This window comes from Orcinus orca, chromosome 8 (genome assembly GCF_937001465.1).
Source record: "Orcinus orca chromosome 8, mOrcOrc1.1, whole genome shotgun sequence".
NCBI classification, from domain to species: Eukaryota; Metazoa; Chordata; class Mammalia; order Artiodactyla; family Delphinidae; genus Orcinus; species Orcinus orca.
Genome location: NC_064566.1, coordinates 2111590 through 2133378, shown reverse-complemented (window position 1 = coordinate 2133378; position 21789 = coordinate 2111590). Strand labels below are relative to the sequence as shown.

The following is a 21789-nucleotide window of genomic DNA, read 5'->3' as shown; positions in this document are numbered from 1 at the left end:
TAATACCCGCCTTGGGTACCTGGAACACTGGAAAGACTAGAAACGATGGGGGAGGGAGCGGAGGTGGCCAGATGGTCACCGATAAGGGCCAAGCTGCGAGAACACAGAGCTGCTTCGGGGGAGAGTGTGGCTGGGGTAGACGCCCGGGGACGGCTCCGCCAGGGGTCAACGCCGGGGCTGCGGACGCGGCAGGCCGGGCTGGCTGGGGCCGGCCGTCCACCTGGACACACACACGGTCCGCGATGTGTGTGCTCTGAGCCGCCCTGGGCCAGACTGCCCCAGGACCCACCTGGGCCCCACTGCTGGCGGCAACATCCCCACCCCAGGACCGGACGGAGCCGGGTGCTGGCCAAGCGGGTCGGCCCCGGGGAAGATGCTGTGGGTTGAAGAGGCCACAAATGCTGTGGAGCTGGGTCCCCGGGTTGGCCCGGGTTGGGCTTCAGAGGCGGGTGGGGCAGTCCACAGCCTCCCTCCCACGGTGGACGGTGGACGCTGGACGCTGAGTCAGGGGGAGGGCAGGGCTGGCTGAGGGGGAGAAGGGGAGGGTTCTCTCCTGAGTTGGGGCCACGGGGCTCTCTCGAGACCCAGCAGCAGGTAGAGCAGGATGGGGGCTGGAGCGTGGAGAAACAGCCCCCCATCAGGACGGCTGCCTGTGAGGTGGGGCCTGTGACCCACGTCCCCAGCTTCGCACAATGGTGGCTGCAGCACTGAGGCCAGTGCTGTCTCCTGGGGCCTCCTGGTCTCCCCTGCCGCCTCTGCCTCCTCGGACTGTGCGGGGGACTGAGACCTCCTCCCCTGCCCCTGGGCCTGGGGACAGGGACAGCTGCATGTCTGAGGCCCCCTCAGCCAGGCCAGGGGGGCCTAACCTATTTTCTCAGACACATCTGATACCGGAGCCCAGGCTATAAAGGGAAGGGGGTGCAGAGCTTCTCTGGTTTAGCTGGGCTAGAGCCTGAGGCCCTCACTCAGCTCTCCCCACCCCTGCATTCCCCCGGGTGCCTCCCTGACACCCTAGTCCCACCATATGCTGAGGCCACCCACAGACGCAGGCCCCGAGGCCCCAGGAGAAGAGTCTCGTTTGGGGTCTCTGGCTGGGACCCTGGCAGCCCAGCCAAGGGGGGCTGGGGAGGACCCTCTCCTCGGCCCAAGACCGCCGGGCCCCCAGTCCCACTGCCCGCCTATGCCCTGGGAGACCCGTGGGGGACCCTGCGCGCCTGGTAGCCTGGAGCGAGCCTTGCGCGAGGCTGGTGCGGGCGAGCTTCATGTTGCTCCGCTGTGCAGGCCCCGGCTTGGGTATTGATTGGTTTGGCACCAATTAGAGCACCAAATACATTACAGAGGAAAATTTGTGGTTTCATAAATTTTCACTTTATGCCACTTGAACATCTGTTGAAGCCCCCAGCAGGGCAAGTGGGTATGGAAGCCTTTATAGGGTGTTCTTGGGAAAAAAGGAAATGGAAGAATGGCTGGGATTCAGGAAGGGGTGGGGCTGCCGGGCACGGCTGGAGAGGGGGCGCATCCCAGGGGGCTGATAGCACAGCCCCCACCGGGAGCAGGCGGGAGGCTGGCCCCAGGCCGAGCTCGCCCTCAGGGGGCCACCTGGGGCACTCAAGCCCACCTCGGCCCCCTGGGCTGCTGCTCATGGGAGATGGGGCTTTGGGGGGGCTCACCGGGCTCCCTGGTCCCAGGGGACATGCTCGCATTAGCCAGACTGCTGGAGGTGGCAGGGGCGCCGGGGGCGAGCTCGGATCTGGGCCAGAATCCCAGAGCCGGCCCAAAGCCTGGGCCTCACGCCTCCCCCTCCTTCTCGCACAGGAGAGGAGCGGGTCTGGGGAGGAGGTTAACATGCCGCCACCGATGGGACGGGAGAGAGAGCAAGTGGGGCAGCCCGCAGGCCAAACCAGACTCCTGCCAAGTCCCCCCGGCCACCTGCTGAGTCCTTGTGGTCCTCTGGCCACCCTCAGGGTCCCCCTGGGTCTTCCTGGCCCCCTGCAGGGTCCTCCCGCCTGCCCAGCCCCAGCCTGATGGGCGGGGATCCTCGGAGTCACCCGCCTGGTCCGGCTTCAGGGCGTGGTGATCACCGGGTGGGCCAAGCCCTGTGAAGCCACGTCTCCCCGCACCCGGCCCCCCGCCCTTGGTGGCTGACCTCGGCGCCACACACCCGGGGCTGTCTGCTGCTCGTCGCTGGCTCTGGGCTGCCTGAGCCTGCCCTGCACTGCCCGGCCCCTGGGGCCCGGTGATGGCCTCTGCCCGGGTGGGCTTCCGTCCTTCTCAGCGACTGATCCCCTGTCCCCACAGTGTGGGGTGAGCCTGGTCAGGCTGGTCCAGGAGGCCAAGTCAGATCCCACGCTGAGACCTGGCCGCTGTGCTGTCCTCCCTGGGCCTCAGTTTCTCAGCTGGGAAGTGGGGGCATGCTGCTCCTCCCGTGGGGGGCGTTCTTGAGGATGGAGCAGGACAGTCGTGTAGGAGCCCGTGCCCGCGGGCTCTGTGAGCGTGACTCACACCTGCCACGCTTCTCCAGGGCTGAGCACGTCCCAGAGAGATGGCCCCTGGGTTCCCCCGCCCTGGGTTCTCCTCCTCCCAAGGAGAGCGCCTTTATCTTGCTTCATGTTCGATGGTGACACCCAGTGAGCACTTCATTCGGCCGGAGGGAGCGGCCTGAGCCGATCCCCAGCCGCAGAGAAGTGCGTGCCTCCGGGCAGGTGTCCAGGTGAGGCGCTGTCACCTGCAGAGGAAGGCAGTGCCCGCTCGGGGACCGGGACGGCGTTCCCCGGGAGCCGCTGGGGCACATCAGTTTTGGGGATCTTGGATCTCGTCATTATTTGCAATTTGATAGTGACCAAAGGGCAAGGCCAACAAAAGCTCCCTTGTTCCCTGCCTCCATTCACCAAATTAATAACCATAAGAGGACTCCCGGCCCTCGGAAGAGAAAAAAAGCAATTAGAATAACAACCAGTTAGAGAGCCCCGGGCGGTGGTGACAAACCCAGGGGATGGGATTCCTGTTTGATGTGCTTATGAATTTGTTTTCAAAAGAAAATCTTGAAAAAGAGTCTTTCAAGGGAAATTTTTGCAGAACCTGCTCGGCCTTGATCCCAGCTCTGGACCCGCCGATGGCCCTGGCCACGTGCAAGCCCTGGGCTGTCTCGGCCACACTGGCCAAAGACGGGCAGGGGTGGGAGACACCGAGGCCTGGGGCTCGCGGGGAGGGAGTCCCCTGCCCTGGGGGGCAGCTCGTGGTGCCCCAGGGTCCCCATGGGTCAACATCTAAAGGGGGAGGCAGGGCTCCTCTTGGGCCAGCCCAGGGCCCTCTGCAGGGTCACAGGGCAAAAGACCTCTGGGCTCTCCTCTCGTTTGCAGACTGTGCCGGACCAAGAGTCACTGAGCCGCTCTCGGGGGCAATGCTCAAAATACTTAAACACCCGGCACTGAGCTGGATGCCAGCCCTGGGGCCAAGCTGGGCTGCTGGGAGTTGGGGGTTCCCGGTATGTCATGGGGTGTGCGGGGGCCTGAAGCTCCGGGGAGCCCTGCCCAAGCCCACATGCCGGCGACAGGCGCAGGGACGTGGCCATGACTGCTCAGTGTGTCTGTGCACAGGCCCGCTCAGTCCTCCTGACGCCCTGCGACACGGCTCTGCCCCCTTCACGCCCCTTCACACACAGCAGGGAGCACGGGAGCGAAGCAGCCAGGGAGCAGGGGTTGCAGAGGGGCTGCTGCTGGCCTATCTCCCCCTTCTGCCCTGGCCACAGGCCTGCGGCACCTGCAAGGCCCAGCACTGCCCAGGTCACAAGCCCCTGCTCCCCGCTGCTCCTGAGCCCATTAGACAGGTGACACAGCTGAGGCCCGGGGACACAGTGGGCCTTGAGTCCCTGCATGCAGCTTGGAGGGACCAGGTGGGGCCCGCTCATAGCCGGGGCAGGTCCAGTGGCCCATGGCAGGGGTGCCGAGCTGGCCACACCTCCACCCCTGTCCCTATCCTGGCCTCCCAGAGAGGGAGCCCCGCGCTGGACAGCTCAGGGCAGAAACCCGCCTTCCCTGTGCAGGGCCCCAGCCACACCTCACAGTGCCCTGGGTGGGCAGTCCACCCTGGCCCCTCCCAAACATACAGTCTGTGAGGAGCCCCCAGCATGGGGCAGGACACAGGGTATGGTGAGTGAATTCTGACCGGTGGAAGGAGTGCCCGCTCCCACCCCCATTGGAGCCCAGCCACAGCCTTGGACGACGGGCCTGCGGGACCCAGGAAGGACTCAGGCTGAGCGGTGACACTGCGCCCCCTGGGCCTCGTGGCTGCCCGGTGGGGTTCAGGTGGTGGTCCTGGGCCCCCCCCATCCCAGCCCCCGGGACTCTGGGTTCTCCATCTCCATAGAATGCCATTTCTTGCCCTACCCCTGGCCCTGGCCCGCCCTCCGCAAGCTGCTGCTTGGTGAGGGAGGGGGTCATGGTGACCTGTGACCTTTGCCCCCTGTGCCCTCCAGCACATGCAGGTGATGCTTAACACCCACGTCTAGGGCAATGGATGTCACTGAGAGAAAGCACCAAGGTGGGGGGGACGCTGACTGCGTCCTGGTGTCTGCTAGACCATGGCAGGAGGAGGGCCACCCTGATGTGACAGCTGTGTTCTGCTGTCCTCTCACCCTAAGCACCCAGGCTCAGGCTAGGGACACACCCCAGACCCGCACGCTCGATCCCTGGGGACCTCAGGCCTCAACTCAGACCATAAAACCATGGTTTTCCTGCACCTCTGTCGAGCCCTCTCTCTCTCTCTCTCTCTCTCTCTCTCTCTCTCTCTCTCTCTCTCTCGGCACCCACCCTGTTCCGCGCACATTTTCCTCATCCCAGAAAAGCACTCCAAAATCTCGCATCCTGCTCCACATTCTGACTGTCAGCAGAACTTGGGAACCCCTGCCCACCCCTGCTCCCAGCCCAGGCCAGACCGCCAATTTTTTATGCTAGGACTATTGCAGTAGCCTGCCAGGTAGCCTTCCCCCACAATGTGGTCCTTTCAAAACACAAACCAGGTCACATCGCTGCCCTACTCACAGCCTCCTGAGCTCCCCCCTCACTCCCAGGAGAAGCCTGAGTCCCACCTGTGGCCCTAGACCTGTCCCCCTTTGCTCTGCGGCCTCCCCCACCTTCTTCCCTCTGCATTTACTCCAGGCCGCTCTGCTGGCCCTCAAACATGGCAGCGTGCGCCTGCCTCAGGCCCTTTTCCCCAGCGGCTCCCCTGCCCACATCAGCCACCCTCCACCCTTGGACCTCACCAAAAGCCCTGATCGCGGCCATGTCCCTCCTTCTGCCACGGCCCCCCACCATCCCCACGCTGGTCCTTATTTGCTCCAGGGCCGCTGGCCTGCGGTTGTGTCTGCTCACTCCTTAGCTGGTTCTCCCACTGGAACTGGGCTCCAGGAGCCCCACGCCTCTGCCTGTCCTTGGTGGTACACAGAGGGCCCTGTTCACATTTGTGGAACGAATATGGTGGGCGCTACACAGCCCAGAGCCTCCACGCCAGAGCCCCCGGGGAACCTTTCTGCCAAGGGGGAAGGGGGCGGTGGTGCGGGGTACCTGCCTGCCTAGGGCCAGCTGTCCTGGGGGGAGGTCCCTGCCCGGCGGGCAGCCTGGGCCCCGCTCCCGGGCCCTGCCCCTGGCGCTGGGAGTTTGGGAATGCCCCTCCCCCACGGCGAGAATGCGGGAACAGCACCCATAAATCATCCTTTCGTTAGAGCCCGTGGGGCTGGCCGGTCTCACAGAGCCGGGTATGAGTGGAAATAGATCACAGCGCTTCATAACATTGTAATTTATGGCAGGAGACGGTGTAATTGTGTTTATGACTTTGTTTTAGTGCTTTAGCTCTTGAGGAAAAATCAGCCCGTTTTCTAGCTGCCGAGGTTTTACTGCCAGTCCCCAGGGCGGCCGGGCTGCCGAGTTCTCTGTCCTGCGGTGCACGGTGCACCCAGCCCGATGAGGACACAGCCTCGGAGCCTGGCCCACAGCCTGCTGGGCTGGGCGTGCGCTGGGCATGTGGGCCGGGGCGGGACGTGTGCACGCCGGTCTGTGGGGGGCCCTGGGGAAGGACGCGTCTTGGGTGTGCGGGCCGCAGGGCAGCGGGTCAGAGCCTGCGGGGAGGGCCTGGGCACACAGACAGGCTGCCTGGGCTCATGTCCTGCCTCTGCCGTTTCCTGGTTGGGTGACCTTGGGTGAATCACTTGGCCTCTCTGAACCTCAGTTTCCCCATCTGTAAAATGGGGATGCTGGTAGAATCTCCCTCAGCAGGATGTTGTAAGGATTGAATGAATTAATGCAGGAAACCACTGGAAAGAGTGCTTGGCATCTGGCAAATTCTGATTAAGTCTCCTGTTGACCATTTTACTGTAATTATTGTTAGTAATTTGCCTGTGTGCAGCGTGGCCTGAGGGCCAGTTGGCACGTATACGTGAAGACGTGTGTGTACACGAGTACTCAGGCTTTACAAGGGCAGGGAGACTGCATGTGCAAGAGTGCACGCGCCGCCCCGGGTTGGTTTTGCACAATTCCCTGTACCGTCCACCAGATCATTCCCTGAGCTGCCGAAGGGTGCAAGTGTATCTGCCTGGACCTCTGGGCCCCTGGGCCTTTGCACGTGCCACAGAGGTGAGCACCCTTCCACCAGGCGGTGATGCTGCTGGGATGGGGCAGCTCAGCGGGCGAGCAGTGGGGGCTCTGTCGGGTGCCAAGCGCACTCTCCTAACTGGGAGATAGATGCCACCATCTCTGGAACCCCTGGTCACCGACACACCAGCCGTTCTGCCTGTTTCCCAGGGTCCTCCGCCCAGGCGGAGTCCAGGCAGGGGGTGAACCTTGGCCAGAAGAGGTGGGCGATGTGGCAGCCACTTGCGCCCTGGCCCCTGGGACTGGTGCATTGGTTTAGCGTCATGAATCAGCCAGGGTGGGCGTTTCAGAGGCTGTAGACCAAGGCCTCTGTCCTAGCCACTGTCCCTCAAATCTCTCACTGTCTGGCTGCTGGGTGGCAGGTGATCTGAGCCGTCACCAGGGTCAGCCATGCCTCAGCTGGGTCCTCGGCACAGCATGGTCAAGGTCCTGGTCACCCCAGACCCTTCTGGGGGCCTGCCAGTTCCTGGCTGACCCTTGCTGAGCACCCCTTAGGAGTGCAGGTTGCTCCCCTCTGAGAGAGTGTCACGATGGAGAGAAGAACCTTCTACCTGCCTCACGGATACACGCTTACCCAGGGGCAGCCCCACAGATGCCTGGGGTCCGCCAGGCACCCGCAGCATTGCTTCCGTCCAGGCTGACTGCTGAGGGGGGCGGGTGTCAGGATCATTATCATAAACCAGGGCCACCTCTCCAGTGTTCATCCGCCGCAGCCGGGACAGTCTCGCAGGTCCTCTACCCCACAGCCCAAGGACCCCCATCTGCCGGCACCATCTCCACACAGACTCCCTCGACGCTCCGCCGCAGCTCTGCACTCTCCCGGGGGCCCCAGAACCCCGTCTCCACTGGCAAGCAGGTCTAACAGCATCTTGGTGCAGCAGGGCCCAAAGAGAACTCAGACTTGCCCTGCCCGCAGTCCCATCCTCCCATCTCAGAAAGTGGTACCGACACCCACAGAGCAAAGCACTGGATTCCCCTGGCGCTCGCCCACGTCCCACCCGCTCTCGAGAGCACACGCTCTGAATCCAGCACCGCCCCCCTCCACGCCCCCTGCCCAGGCCAGTGGCATCCCTGGCCTGTGCTGTTGGAATCGCCTCTACTTGACTGGTCCGTCCCCCTCCCATTCACTCCAGCGGCAGCCAGGCTGAGTTGTCTCCCTCTGCAGAATTACCAGTGCACCCAGAATGAAATCTCACCTCCATCCACAGCCCCTGAGCTCCGCGCAGCCCCCTCACCGTCCTCCCTTCTCTCAGATCCTGGGCACAGTCCTCTCGATCCTGCCTCAGGGCCTTTGCACTTGCCACTCCCTCTGCCTGGAAAACTGTCCTCCACCACGACATATAACCTGAGCTCAAATGTTGAGAGTGGGCTTCCCTACCGCGGCCAGGCCTTTGACCATGCTGTCACGTTCACGTCCCCAGAGGGTCTCCCAGAGCCTGGCACATGGTAGGTGCTCACTAAATACGCCTGGGATGAATAGAGTTGGTGTTTCACAGATATTTGCTGGATGAGAAAATGAGGTCTCTGCCATCTCCCAGGGCCCCAGTAGTGGGGTGGGGGGCAGATGTCCTCTAAGCCCATTGCTCCTTCCCTCCCCAGGATGCTGCTGGCCAGGCCTTTTCCTTGTCATTGACTTGTAAGGGCTCTTTGTATATTAAGAAAGTTTGTCCTTTGACATGCACATCACACGTTTGTCCCTGGTGTGCCGTTGGTCATGTGAATTGGTTCGTGGCAATTCTGATGATCATTTTTGGTCATGTCATACAGAATTTTATTTACTTTTTCACTTTTTTATGGAGTCAGAGTCGTTTGCCTTGTCCATTGCGGCTTCTAGATTTTGTGACGCTTGGAGTAGCTTTCCCAGTTCCGACCCTGACACATTTTTTTTCTAGGACTTTTTAGATCTGTATTTCACCCTTCACTCGTGGAACGGTGTGGGACTGATTTTGAGCTGCAGGCCTGCTTTCAGCGATCAGCCTGTCGATACATCACACTTCACCAAAGGACCTTTCTTTGCCCCATGGAGCTGGAACATTCTTTCGTACATGCTTTGCAGTCTACAGTGAACCGTCTTACTCAGGGTGGTCTTAATGACATGTGTGGCTAGTGGGTGGCAGGGCTGTTCTTTCTTGAGGTGAAAGACATTGCTGGCTCCATCCGGGGGTCCAGCAGGGAGGTGGCCAGGGGAGCATGGACCAGCTCTCACCTGGACAACCTCAGTGACCTCTGCCCTCAGCCCCACAGTCTGAGAGATTTTGCTTCTCTGCTCAGAACTCTGAGAAACCCCACTTTGAGCTCTGAACATAAAAAGAAAGTCTGGGCCGAGGCTCCAAGCTGTCACCCCTCCCCCAGGCAGCTCCAGCATGAGGCCTCCTCTCTGCCCTGCTCCCGCCTCTTCTCTCTGCCACCGCTGCCAGGAAGTCTTCCTGGATTCTCGCGTGGCTCACACCATCACCTCGCCCACATTTCTGCTCAAGGCTCACTTCCCCACGAGACCTCCTCGGGCCCTGAGCTAAACGCGGCGACCTGCGCCCATCCTCCATCTACTGTCTTTTTCTCCAGGACTCACACCGACGTCACTGGCTTATTTATTATATTTTCCGTCTCTAGCTGCCCGTCCCCCCACCCCCAAGGACGAAAGCCCCATGGGGGCTCTGCGTGTGCTGTGTTACCCATGTGCTCAGTCGACACCCCTGCACGCTGGGCCACCTCCTCCCTCCAGCCGCATCTCTGTGGGGGCCACGTTTGTGCCCAGAGTCGTTCACAACCACCGCCTGACTGTGCCCACTGAGGCCGCCCTGCCTGGACTTTGGGGAGGAAGGCTCATGGGACGGCTTACGGAGGGGGCAGTGGCAGAGTCGGGGGGCCCCAGGCAGCGCACAGCTTCCTGGGCTGCACGGGAGCCTCTCTGCTTGGAAGGGGGCCTGGGCAGTGGGGACCAGGATACACAGAGGCCAGGAAGCTGCCCACGGTCACCTGGTGGGTGGGCTGGTGGAGGGGGAGACCCTGGCTCAGGATGGGCGGGGCTTGGGCCTCCCAACAGGCTGGCCAGCCCCCTTGCTGGGGCCTCAGGGGGGGTCCCGCCGGCAGAGGCCAAGTGGGGGCTGCCTGCCCTGCCCACATCGGGCAGCCCCAGGCTGGCCGACTCAGTCACCCTCCTCGGGGCCGGGCGAGCGGGAATGTAGGGCAGGCTGGAAAAAGGCGCTGGAAGCCGAGAGGCCGTGTTTGTGTTGGCGGCAGGGCGGAGGCCCCACCTGCATTTGATTCTCCCCCGCCTCCCCCTCCCGCGCTGCCCCTCTGACGAGCCTCGAAGTCCTGGAAGCCAGGGGGACGCCGGGCAGAACACTTTGTACCGGGAGCCAGCGAGCACCCGGCCACCCCAGCCAAACCCCCAGCCCCGGCGGGCGGGCAGGCGGGTGACACGCGGCCCAGTGACGGCGGGCAGGTGGGCAGGGGCCACCCAGCAGCTCCGTCATTAGAGTCCCATCTGCCTCTGTCTGCTGCTACCCTGGCCTGGCTGCCCCCAGCCCCCCTTCCCCGCCCCCGCCATCTCGGGGCCATCAGCCAGGGTGTGGGCAGTTCAGGACCCCTGGGCCCGCAGTGCCTCTCGAGGTGGGTTCACCCTCCATGAGTTCCACAGCCAGCAGGCCTCCCTCCACCCCTCGCACCCCGTCCTTGCCCTGGTGAGACCCCTGCAAGCCGCCTACTGCTCTCAAGCCAAAGACACAGCCCCGCCTCGGCCAGAGGGTCCCTCACGGTCTGGGCCTTGTGTCCCACCTCGGCCACTGCCCCTTCCTGCCCTGCACTGGCTTCTATCAGTTCCTTGGATGTGCTGTACCCCCTCTCTGCCTCAGGACATTTGCACCTGCCGGCCCGCTTTCTAGAACGTTCCACCCATCTCCTGAACCAGCAGACGGTCTCATTCTTCGGGCCCCGAGGCGAGGGTCTCCTCCTTAGAAACACCGCCACCCCCCACCCCGGTTCGCCTGCCATCACCTCCCTGCTCTGCCCCTTCCAGCCACTCTGGTCTGCCCAGGTGCCGCTTGCATCGTTTGCTTCCTAAATGTCCGCCTCCCTGAAAGCGGGGATACTGCCAGGCAGTCCATGACCCCTGACCACCTGGGGGACTCTGGGCCTCCATCAGCCCCCTAGCAGGGAGGGGACAGAGAGTCTGTGCCGCAGCTCAGAACGGAGATGGACGCGTACGTGGCTGGAGTGTCCTGGGGGCAGGGCCTAGCTCCTCTGGACAGACCCCAGCGTGCCCCCAGGCTCCCAGCACCTCCCAGTTGCCTCTGACCGCTTCCCCCGCACGCACAGCCTCGTGTAGCTTCTCTCCGTGCCTCTCTCTGGCCGCCCTTGGCTGTTCTGTTCCCGCCCAGCCCTGGACTATGTCCTTTCTCTGGACACCTGCACAGCTTCCCGGCTGGTCCCCGACGGCACAGGCCCCCAGAGCCTCTTCCCCGGACAGTTGGAGGCCTGCTGACCCCACGCCGGCCGGCCTCCAGGACAGCGCCCGTGCGCCCCCGCCCTGGCCACACGCTCTGCCCAGCTGGACTTCTTGCTGTTCAAGGAACCTCTTTACAAAGGGTTTGCGTGATACAAGTACTCTTCAAAAACATTTTCTCTAAGAAGTAAAAACATTTCAAAGAAACATCCCCTTTGACCTGGCGCGTCTGGCTTTGTCCCCGCCCCGTCCCAGGTAACCGTCTCAGCGATCTGGTGTTTATCCTTCCAGCCATTTCAAAACACGAGCCCGCGCGCATGCGATACAGTATCCATCCGCGGCAGGCTTAGCATGAACGGTAACATGAGATGCTAGGCTCTCTGCTCGCTCCCTTTCACTCAACACGGGTTTGGAGGCCGCCCGTGTTGAAACATGCCCACGGAGCCCGCTCCCCGGGGCGGCGGTGCAGCGGGCCTTTCCACGGGCTCCGGAGACGCCACGTCGTCTGTGTCCGTCTGTGGACGGGGAGGCTGAGGGCGCCCCAGGCCACACCCAGGGGAGGGCACCGCTCTCCAGGAACGGTCTTCTTGGCGTCGGTGTCGGCCGCGAGGCTGGCCCTGCGGGGGCCCTTCCACAAGCTCCCAGACAGGCTCCCCCGCCCCAGCCCCCCGCCCCTCCTCCGCGCCTCCCTGATCTGGGGGAGAGGAGCCCCTGCCCGCCCTGTCCTCCTGTCCTCCCAGTGCACCCAGGCGGCTCAGCCTTCCCCCCCTCTCCCCAAGTCACCAGCCACAGAGGCACCCAACAGGGTCAAGGTTGGAGACTTTCAGGGCCCAGCAAATCCATCCAGAATCTGAGGCTCCCCCCACCCCTGCAGCTGCCACCGCGGGCCCGGTCACCAGCGTCCCCCAGATCCTGCCAGCGGCCCCCCCACCTGCTCTCCCATGGCCACTCTTAGGCCCCAGGAGGGGGACGTTAAACCGGGGGCCCCCCATGCCCTCAGAGTCAAGGCCAGGGTCACTGCAGTGGCCCCGAGGCCATCACGATCTGGCCGGGTCCTCCTCGCCGCCCCAGCCCCGTGGGCCTTCTGTCCAGGCCCAGAAGCACCGCGGGCTCTTCGCACCTGCTGCCTCTGTGGGGCGGGCTCTTCCCCAGGAGCTTCAAGCTGCCTCTGCCCACCGCTGAGTATTCTCTTAAATGCCCTGTCTCAGGGCTGCCCAGGTTCTCTTTCTGCAAAGACACCCCTCTCGGCACAACTCCTTGAAGTAAAGACCTGCGGGAGGAGTGGATCGCCGCCACCAGAGGCCAGACTGCCCAGGTCAGCCCCAGGTGGGGCAACCAGCAGAGGGGCTGGGGGGCTTGGCCTCCGTGTGTGTGCTGGCACGTGTGTGCCTGTGTGTGTGTGTGCGTGTGTACACAGGCAGAGTTCCACCGGGCTGTGCTGGGCCCTACACTGGGGAGTGGGGGGAACCTGGGAACTGGCACATGGAGCAGGATCCAGGGGCGGTGTCAAGGGCTGGGGGGCTGGAAGAGCTGGGGTACAGGCTGACCACCCCCAGCCCAGGGGGGACCACGCCTGCCCACCCTTCAGGTGCCGGCGTGTCCAGTCTCCCTGCCTTTCCTGCCTCGGTCCTGGCCTGGAAACAGCGGCCCCATGACTCAGCCGCCCAGGGCCGGGCTGCAGCTGCAGCTGACCCAGACGGGCAGGCAGCCCCTGGCGCCCCGGGCCCCCCAGGCCCACACCCAGGTCAGGGCCACCCCCGGCCCCGCCCCCACTCCTGGCTCCTGCCCCTAGGACAGGATTCCCTGAATTAAGCCCCCTGAGGCTGGACCTGGGTTGGAGGCTGGGCCGGGGGGCTCTGGGCTGGGGTCCCAGACCCGGGGACCTGGACTCGAGCCCCTTTCCTGGCACCTGGAAGAGGCTTGTGGGGAAGGAGACGTGGAACGGGCTGGAGCGCCCTTCCTGGAACCTGCCTTCCTGGGGAAGCCGCGGGGATTTCTGCCTGTCCAGGACCAAGCCCTGCACCCTGCCTGGCGTTGGAGGACCAGCTGGGGGCTTGGGTGGGCCTTCGCCACCTTGGGCACGCGACAACACCCTTCCAGGCCTGTTCTCTCCCGGCCTGTGAGACCCACAGCCTGAGGCGGAAGCCCCTGGGCCGCATTCTTCCTCCGCCGAACGCCGGGCTCCTCCCCACCTGTCTGCACACTCTCTGAGACGGGGAGCTCAGTCCCCCACGCCCTCGGTGGAGGGGCGGCGCCAGCAGCCCCAGAAGACGGGGCCCGGGGCCCCGCACCCGCTTTGCCCCCCCCGGCCCCTCCTTGGCGCTCTGCTTCTCGGCAGTCGGGGCGCCAGCCGCCGCTCCCGCCCTCGCCTTGCCTGCTCACCTCCCCTGCCGAGCCGCCGCATCCCTGGGTCATGACTCACCCACGGGGGGCACGTGGCCCCAGGGGGCCTGCTCTGTCACCTGGCCACGCAGATGCCCAGTGTGTGGGGGGACCTTGTGGCTGAGGGGGCGCTGCTGCGCCTCTGCCCCACCCTGAGACCCAGTGTCCGGGAAGTGGGTGAGGAAGAGGGGGGAGCAGGTGGGCCAGGAAGCCGCTGGGGCTCCAGGCTGGGCCCGAGCGCCCCAGCCCCATCTGGACACACTTGGTGGGTCCCACTCCCCTCTGCTGCCAGCAACCCCCCAGGTCCCGGGCTTCGCTTCCCTACTGTTGCCGGTGGTCCCGCCCTGGGGCCTTTGCCCATGTGGTTCACAGGCCCCCATCCTGCCCGGTCTCCAGCCTGGGCCCAGCCACATGTAAACATGGGACCTGGCGTTCCTGGCGTCACCCCCCTGAGCCTTTGTCTCTGCGTCTGTGAGACAGGGATGCGAAGGGACGCGCCACGAGGCGGTGGAGGGTCAAACGTGCCTCCCCAGCAGGGTATCTGCCTCCCACCCCCGTTCCATCTCCAAACCCCTGGCCCCCAGGCCAGGCTACCTGCGGCGCCTGTGCAGGTGACAGGGCTGCCCCTCACTGTCCCCACGTCTGCACCCTTGTGCCCGCCTCATTCCAGCCGCCACACTGAGGCAGGTGACCTTAGGGGTCCCCAGCCCTGATCCCGAGGTGTGTGGCCAAGTGGCCGGGGCGTTGGAGGGGATGGGGTGGGGTGACCTTGGGGGTGCGTCAGAGACCTGGGGGCAACTGAGCAGTGGGGGCTCCCAGGACGGCCCACAATGTTCGGAAGGTGAGTGAAAGTGTGGGGAAGCCTCCACCCCGGAAGGAGGCCCCGGGCTGGCCCGCGGCCCACCTGGCCTGCGCTGACCTGAAGGCGAGACATTCAGGCCTTCCTGCGGCTCCCCGCCCACACTTCCTGCTCCTGGGGCCGAGAGGAAGAGCTCCTTGGGACACTGGGCCCGGGTGGGGGGCACCCAGGCTGACCAAACCGGGTATGGTCTGCAGGCTTCTGGGAGGACCTGGCTCACCCTCTGTCACAGCCTGCAGGTTCCCCACTAGTGCCTGGATCTGGGGGCTTTGGAGACCATCCTTGGTACCACTTGGGTCACAGCTCTGGGAGGCCCACACAGGCAGGAGGCCAGGGCCCTCTGTCAACCTGAGTTAAAGGTGGGAAGGGGGTGCCTACCAGTGAGCCCTCCTCTCTCACCGCTGCCCCATCCCATACAGCCCCAGCCCCCTGGCTACCCAGAAGGCTCCTGTCGGGGGACCAGCCAGCCCCAAGTCTGCACACGTGACATGAGGACACACCTGGCCTGCCTCTGCACCCGCTGTCCCGCTCTTCCCAAACCCAGTGGCACGTCTCCACCTCCTCCTCCCCAGGGCACCGTCAGACCGCCCCATTTTCTTCCTCCATTCTGGAGTTTTCTCACCACCAGCAGCAAACCCAGCTGAAGAGCTCCCATGGGTGGATATCTTTCATCCTCAATTCCTGACCCAGAGGCAACCCCTCAACCCTCCCTGCTGTCTCTTGCCTTTACCTTGGTATTTCTAAACCACACGCTTATATGTCTACCCCTTGCTTTTGAAGTTCTAGACATTATCTAGTGACTGCCTAACAGGGAAGACGAGAGATCAAGATTTCATTTTCACGTCTCTTGCCCCCGCCACTCCCCTATCCTGCCAATATAGTTACATTGCAATTCTAGGCTAAATAAATATTTACTGTTTGCATTTTACGTAAACATTATGTAACAGCATCACTATGTAAATGCTATTTTCAGCCAAGTCATGTGCTCTTCTATGATTATAGCTTTTTGTTTTCCCTGGGGTTAAAATTGCCTTTATGTTTTGCTTAGTTTTCAGTGCATCTGTCACTAGTTTGCTCTTGAACTCTCTGCCAGAATTGTAAAGCTTCTATCCATCCTGCTGAGAACACCAGCAATCTATCAGCCTTATCCTTTTTTCTTCTGGAAGTTTCTTCCTAGGGCCCTAGAAGGATTAGTTACTCTCTAGGCCTGCTGAATAGTTGTAATGCTAGACCTTCTTTCCCCCATCATGTTAGGAATGTCCTTGGCCTCTTTCTTTGCGGGGGGGGGATGTGTTGGATTCCCCTGGTTCTTGGATGCCGTGCTTCTCCCTTCTGGTTTCCCCCTCCTTTTGCTGGAGCATATCCTCAAATAACTTTCTGAGAAAAGGTATGTGGTAGGTAAAACTTCTGACTGTGCACGTCTGAAAATGTCTTTAATTTACTCTCAGACCTGAGAGTTTGACTGGGTATAGAACCCCAGATTGAAAATAACCTTTTTTTTTTTTTTTTCTTTTCAGACAGTGAGGTAAACAGAGAGAAGGCCCCTTGGTCCTGTTGTAGTGCTGTACACATTCAGGCTCTGGGTGATCCAGCTCAGCTGGGACCCTATGGGTGGCAAATTTCTCCCTTGATTAGACTACCATCACTTCCATTGTCTCAGCAACAGCTGGGACTAAGCCCCTTGCCCTGAATCTAGTCCATCATCTCCTTGCTAGCTGCTCTCTTTGCCTCCCCCCCACACCCACACCCCCACTCTACACATAGCTCAGAAACATGTAAATCAGAGCATGTCACCTCTGGGCTTAGAGCTGAAAACACACCTACAGCTTCTGATCAAGCGAAAACAAATCCAAACTCCTTATGGGGGCTGCCAGGCCCCGATCTGGCCCCTACCAGCCACCGCCCGCCCCCATCATCTCATACCACTTGCCCAAGTCCCACTTGCCCGGGAGCTGCTGTCCCCCAATATTCCAGGCTCTTTCACCCCAGGACCTCGGGCCTGATGCTCCCGGCCCACAGCTGCACTTAGTAAAGGTTTGTTGAATGGCTTAGTGAACAGGTGAGTGAGGGAATCCACCTCCGCCTTAACCAGAAGCTTGGGAACCATCTAAGGCCTGGGGTGGGGTGGGGGGGGCTGCAGAGCCTGGTTGTCAGCAACACAAGGTGTCAGGAGGGGCCGAGGTGGCTGGGGCAGCCCTTCCTTTGCTCCTGGACGTCTGTCCAGCTCATGACCCTCCCTTGTTTGGTTTCTGCTTTTTTTTTTTTTTTGCGGTACGCGGGCCTCTCACTGTAGCGGCCTCTCCCGTTGCAGAGCACAGGCTCCGGACGCGCAGGCTTAGCGGCCATGGCTCACGGGCCCAGCCGCTCCACGGCAGGTGGGATCTTCCCGGACCGGGGCACGAACCCGTGTCCCCTGCATCTGCAGGCAGACTCTCAACCACTGCGCCCAGGGAAGCCCCTGGTTTCTGCTTTGATGCCACCTCCTGGGAGACCCCCTGCCTGCCTCCCACATGGCTCACTCGCCGGCGCCTGCTTTCTTCCGCCTGGCCCTGCTGCTCCGGAACTCCACACCCCACCCCTTGGCTTGCTGGTTTCTTGTCCATCTCTCCCTGGACTGAGTTTCCTGAGGAAGGGGTCTGTGTGGCCTCCCCAGCACTTGGGGCCACTCCTGGCCTCTGGTCAGTGCTTGAGTCACTGAGTCAACAGATCTGGGGTGGAGGCAGGTCTGGGGCCAGAGAAGAGGGATGCCCGGGGAGCCCCACTTCCCTTGCGTCCCTCTCTGTTCTCCCCCAGGCCCACCGGTGGCGGTGGCTGGTGAGGTGGGCTGGTTGGCCCCCCCCCGTGCCCCCCCCCCCCCACATGCCCCAGAGCTCTTTGCCTGCCAGCTGCAGATCTGCCAGATAGGGGGAGACCTGCAGGAGTGCGGCAGCAGGCGTGGGGGAAGGGCTCGGAGCCGGGCCTGGTGCTCGCCCTCCAACGCCGCCGTCCTCCGAGTTTCCGTGACTGTCTGTGCGTAACCGCACCGCGGTTTCCATCAGCGCTGCCAAGTGGCGGCCGCTGGGCCTGGCCTTGGGTTCTGATCCCCGACAAGCCTGCTCTCTGTCAGGCAACCCTGGGAAGCTGGGGCGCATGGGGGGTGCAAAGGGTTAAGCTGCCCTCTACCACCCCGTCTCATTTCTCAAAGGCCGGGCCCTCTTTCCTTCCAAGTCACAGCTGACGTGAAATGTAGCCTTAAAATGCAGCTGACATGAAAAACAATAGCACTCCCTCGGAGAGGTTCTGCTGCGGGCTGGACGGCCCCCCGCCCCCCAATAATTACTCAAGACATTGGCATGAGCCGGGCCTGGTTAGGTAACAGGCTGCTCGCTCCGGAGACTTATAACTCACAGGCAGCTACACATGATCCCTGCAGACAACAAAATCGTTTCCAGGATGGCGGGGAGGGCGAGGCCTCGAGGAGGGGGTACGGGGCGGGGGTACGGCGGGGGGGCGGCGGCTGGGGGGGCTGAGACCAGGCCGGGTGGGGGTGGGTCCGAGGGAGGGCCTCCCGGGGGCCCCAGGGATGCAGCCTGGGAACTTGGGAGCCGGGGAAGCGTTTGTGGGAAGGAGTTCCCCGCCCCCTCTCTGCTCTGACTCCTACCCTTGCCCTAGTCCCTGGAGGGTGAGGCCGCTCGGGTCCAGTCTGTTACTGAGCAAGGCATGGGAGACACTCATTCATACTGAAGTGTGAATGACTAACCATGTTGGGAGCACTTCCTCCTTCTCTGTGGAAGATAATTAATTGTCTGTTTACTGTCCATGGCCCCATTGAACACGACTCCCTCAAGGGCAGGTCCACATACTTTCCCCCGTGTTCCCAGCGCCTAGCACATAGCAGACATTCAGAAAATATTTGTTGAAGACGACATCTAACCCAAAGAAGGAAGCGTCAATAGTGTAACTCTGGGCACGCAGGGCGGGGCCCCCCGCAGCCAGTGCCAAAGGGATGCTGGCAAGAGGACGGCTGTGGACAGTTCCGCTCCCCTCCCCGCGCCCGCGCCCTGAAACCCGGGGCCCCTGGAACCTCCCGCAGGAAACGCCCATTTCCCTGGAAGGATGCTGAGCTGAGGCGGGTGGAGGACTCAGAACGTGTGGGCTGGGAGGGCCCTCCCCTGGCCTCCCCATCGGTCTCGCTCTGCACCCGGCAGCCCGGCAGCCCATCGCGCCCGGGGAGCCCGATGTCTGGGGCGGCAGCAGGAGGGAGGGTCCAGCTCAGGCCTGGCCTCTGCCACAGCTCGGGGAAGCGGCACCTCCCACTCTTTCTGGGCCCTTTTCCTCTGTGACCAGCTCTGGGCCCAAGGCTGTCCCGCTCCAGGTCCATCCGACCTTGGTCTCTGGCCCCAGTCTGAGGTCAAACATGCCGCTGCTCCTGCACTGCCCCCACGTGCAGGCGAGGCGTGGCTGGAGGAGCAGGCCCGCAGCTGCCCAGCCGGGCCCTTCGCTGGGCAGAGCAGCTTCTATCCACCGACAAACCCCCAGGCTCCCCACCCCAAATGCCCACCTCCTCGTCCCGTCACTCGGGCCACCAGGATTTATGAGGAACCTACTATGCACTGGCGTGGGGGTCCTGGTGACCCACATGGTGGGATCCACGTCCCCGGTCAGGTCAGCACAGCGTCTACTGTGGTCAGAGTGGACACGGCGGCAGCACCGAGTCAGACCACGCCCGGTGGGATACCCCAGACCTTGTTTCCGGGCCCCCCGATGGTACAGTGCACCCCCTCCCGAAGTCACCTCCCCTAGGGTGACGGGACGCCCGAGATTCCTCCCCAGGGGTCTCTTGCTGGGTGACCTCACTCACACACCCCTTCTTTCGGTGCCAGCTCCACACCGCCCACCCTCAACCTCGCCAACCCCCCCTCTGAGCCTCATACCCCAGCTGCAGGTGGACACTCCCACGCAGACGTCTCAGAGACATGTCACCTCCTCCTACGCCGTGTTCCCTCCTGGGAATCACCTTGGCCTTCCCTCCCCCACTGAGTGGCCAAGACAGAGCCAGGGCGGGGGGGGGGTTCCTTTCCTGATGATGTCCCCCCCCACCTCCATATCCAACCCACCCCCAAGTCTGAGGATTTCACCCCCTGAACATCTCCTGCATCGCCTTTCTTTCCACCCTGTGGTCCTCTCCTCCCCCTTTCTCCCAGGACTTTGGCCATGGCCCCTCACCTGTCTCGCCACCTCCTCTGGTCCCCCTGTGATCGTCTCACATTCCAGCCAGAGAGCAGCTCTTGTGGGAAGAGTTCATTACGTGTGTGTGTGTGTGTGTGTGTGTGTGTGTGTGTGTGTGTGTCTGTAAGAGAGAGTGTGGCTGGGTGGGTATACGTGGGTGTAGCCGAGAGGATGCACTCGCTGTATAGCTTATAATGAAAGAGGACCATGTGGACCTCCGTTCACACCTCCGTCCCACTCAGGGGGCCGCTACTGTTAAGGCTTCCCTTTGGCAGTTCTCTTATCAGCCTTAGGGGACATGCTTCCCATATTATTTCTTGATTCATCAACTTCAGAATCTTTTATATAACTCCTTCCATGGAGGGTGAGGGTTGAGCTCTCTCACACCATCTTATGCATCCCCTCTCTCTCATTTCCCAGGATCGCTTCACCATTACTGTCATTCAGTCCACAGTGAGATCTACGCCCAGCATTTACTCCTTTAGAGCCATGGGCTCTGTGGTTCTCCACCCTGTTTTCTAGCATGGCCTACCTTGGGGCGATCCTCTGCTGTTTCAGAAGCCCCTTTGTATCAGGTTTGCCTCTGAGTCCACCCTGTTCATCTTCCTGGGAGGCCTCCCTGGAGCGGCCTGGCCTCTGCCCGTGCCTGGGCTGGGACGTCCCCGGCATATCCCCCTGCACAGGCCCCACTGCTGCCTGCCTTCCGGAAATGCCTTCCTCTGTCCTCACCTGCTCCCACGTTTCGCTGGAGCACCTTCTCCATAACTTTCTAAGAAAAGGTGCGGAAAGTAAATTTCACGAACTCTCACGTGTTTTCAGACATGCCTTTATGGTATCCTCGCCCTTGATAGATACCTTGGCTGGGTATAGAACCGTACTTTCCTTTGGAATTTTGAAGGCATCTTTGTAAGTCTTCTCTACTGAAAACCAACCTGTTCTGAGGCCTGTGGTTTGGTAGGTCACCTGTTAGGTTTTTGGGAAGGTTCTGGAAGCACACGAGGACACGGTGGCTGCCCTTTTAGTCCAGGTTCTCGGTGGGCTCTCCCTTCCATTGACGTTTCCTCTCCTCAGCTGTCTCTCATCTCCCTTCCTGGAATGTCCAGTAGTCGGATGTTGAGTCTCCTTGGACCAAGTCTCCATGCTTGTTGGCTGTTCTCTCCTATTTTCCGTCTCTCTGTCTTTCTTCTACTTTCTGGGAGACTGACTTCAATCTTTCACTGTTTTTCTTTGGGTTTTTTTTGTTTTTAATTCAGTAGCGTATTTTACATTTCCAAGAGCTCTTTCTGGTTCTCTGTTTCTTTTTCATAGCATCCTGTTCTGGCTTAATGATTACATTATCCTCTTGAATTTCAGAGTGATCTTACAAATGCAACATTTTTCATGTGGCTCTGCTGCCTAATGTCCTTTGGGGTGCCCCACTGTCCTCACCCTGAGTGCCCCTTCCTTGATCTAGCCCTGTCCAGCTCTTCACCCTCCCTCACCCCACTCACTCCCTTGGCCTGTGCTCAGCCCTCTACGTCCTCTCAGATACACAAAGCAGGCCTCTTCCTTCCTGCCTCGGGGCCTTTGCACGTGCAGCCCCCTGTCTGGAAGGCTCTCTCCATCTCTCTGCTTCGCCGAGCTCACTTCCACTCATGCTTTGTGTGCAGATCACAGGGCGCTTCGCTAACTTCCTAGGTGGGGTCCCAACCCCTGTTCTGGGTCCCTTCAGCTCTGTTTATAGCACTCGGCATGATTTTTTTCCTTTTTTTTTTCTTTTCCCAGTTTTGTTGAGATATAATTGACATACAGCACTGTATAAGTCCCCACCCCTTCCTCCTAGAGGGTAACCCCCATGAGGGCGGGGTCTCGTCCATCTTGTCCGCTGCTGTACCCCAGGCCCATCACGGAGTTGGGGCTTGTATCAGTGTCTCACTGCTACTGGAACAAGTTACCACACACCTAGCAGTACACAAGTTTATTCTCTTACAGCCCTGGAGGTCAGGAGCCTACTGGGCAAAAAGTCAAGGTGCCACGAGGCCTGCGTCCCTTGCAGAGGCTCCAGGAGAGAATCTGTTTCCTGGCCTTTTCCGGCTTCCAGAGGTTACTGCATCCTTGGCTCGTGGCCCCTGCCTCTGCTTTCAAAGCAGCATGTGGCATCTCTTCTCCTCTCTGACCTCTGCTTCTGTCATCCCAGCCCCTCCTCTGACTCTGAACCTCCAGTCTCCCTCTCATAAGGACCCCTGCCATGACACTGGGCCCACCTGGATCAT

General features: G+C 61.7%; 1 protein-coding gene across 3 annotated transcripts in view; it reads right to left on the bottom strand.

Moving 5' to 3' along the window:
• Positions 1-21789, bottom strand: part of KCNQ1 (potassium voltage-gated channel subfamily Q member 1) — a 345186-nt gene that overhangs the window by 2034 nt on the left and 321363 nt on the right. The window lies entirely within an intron of this gene.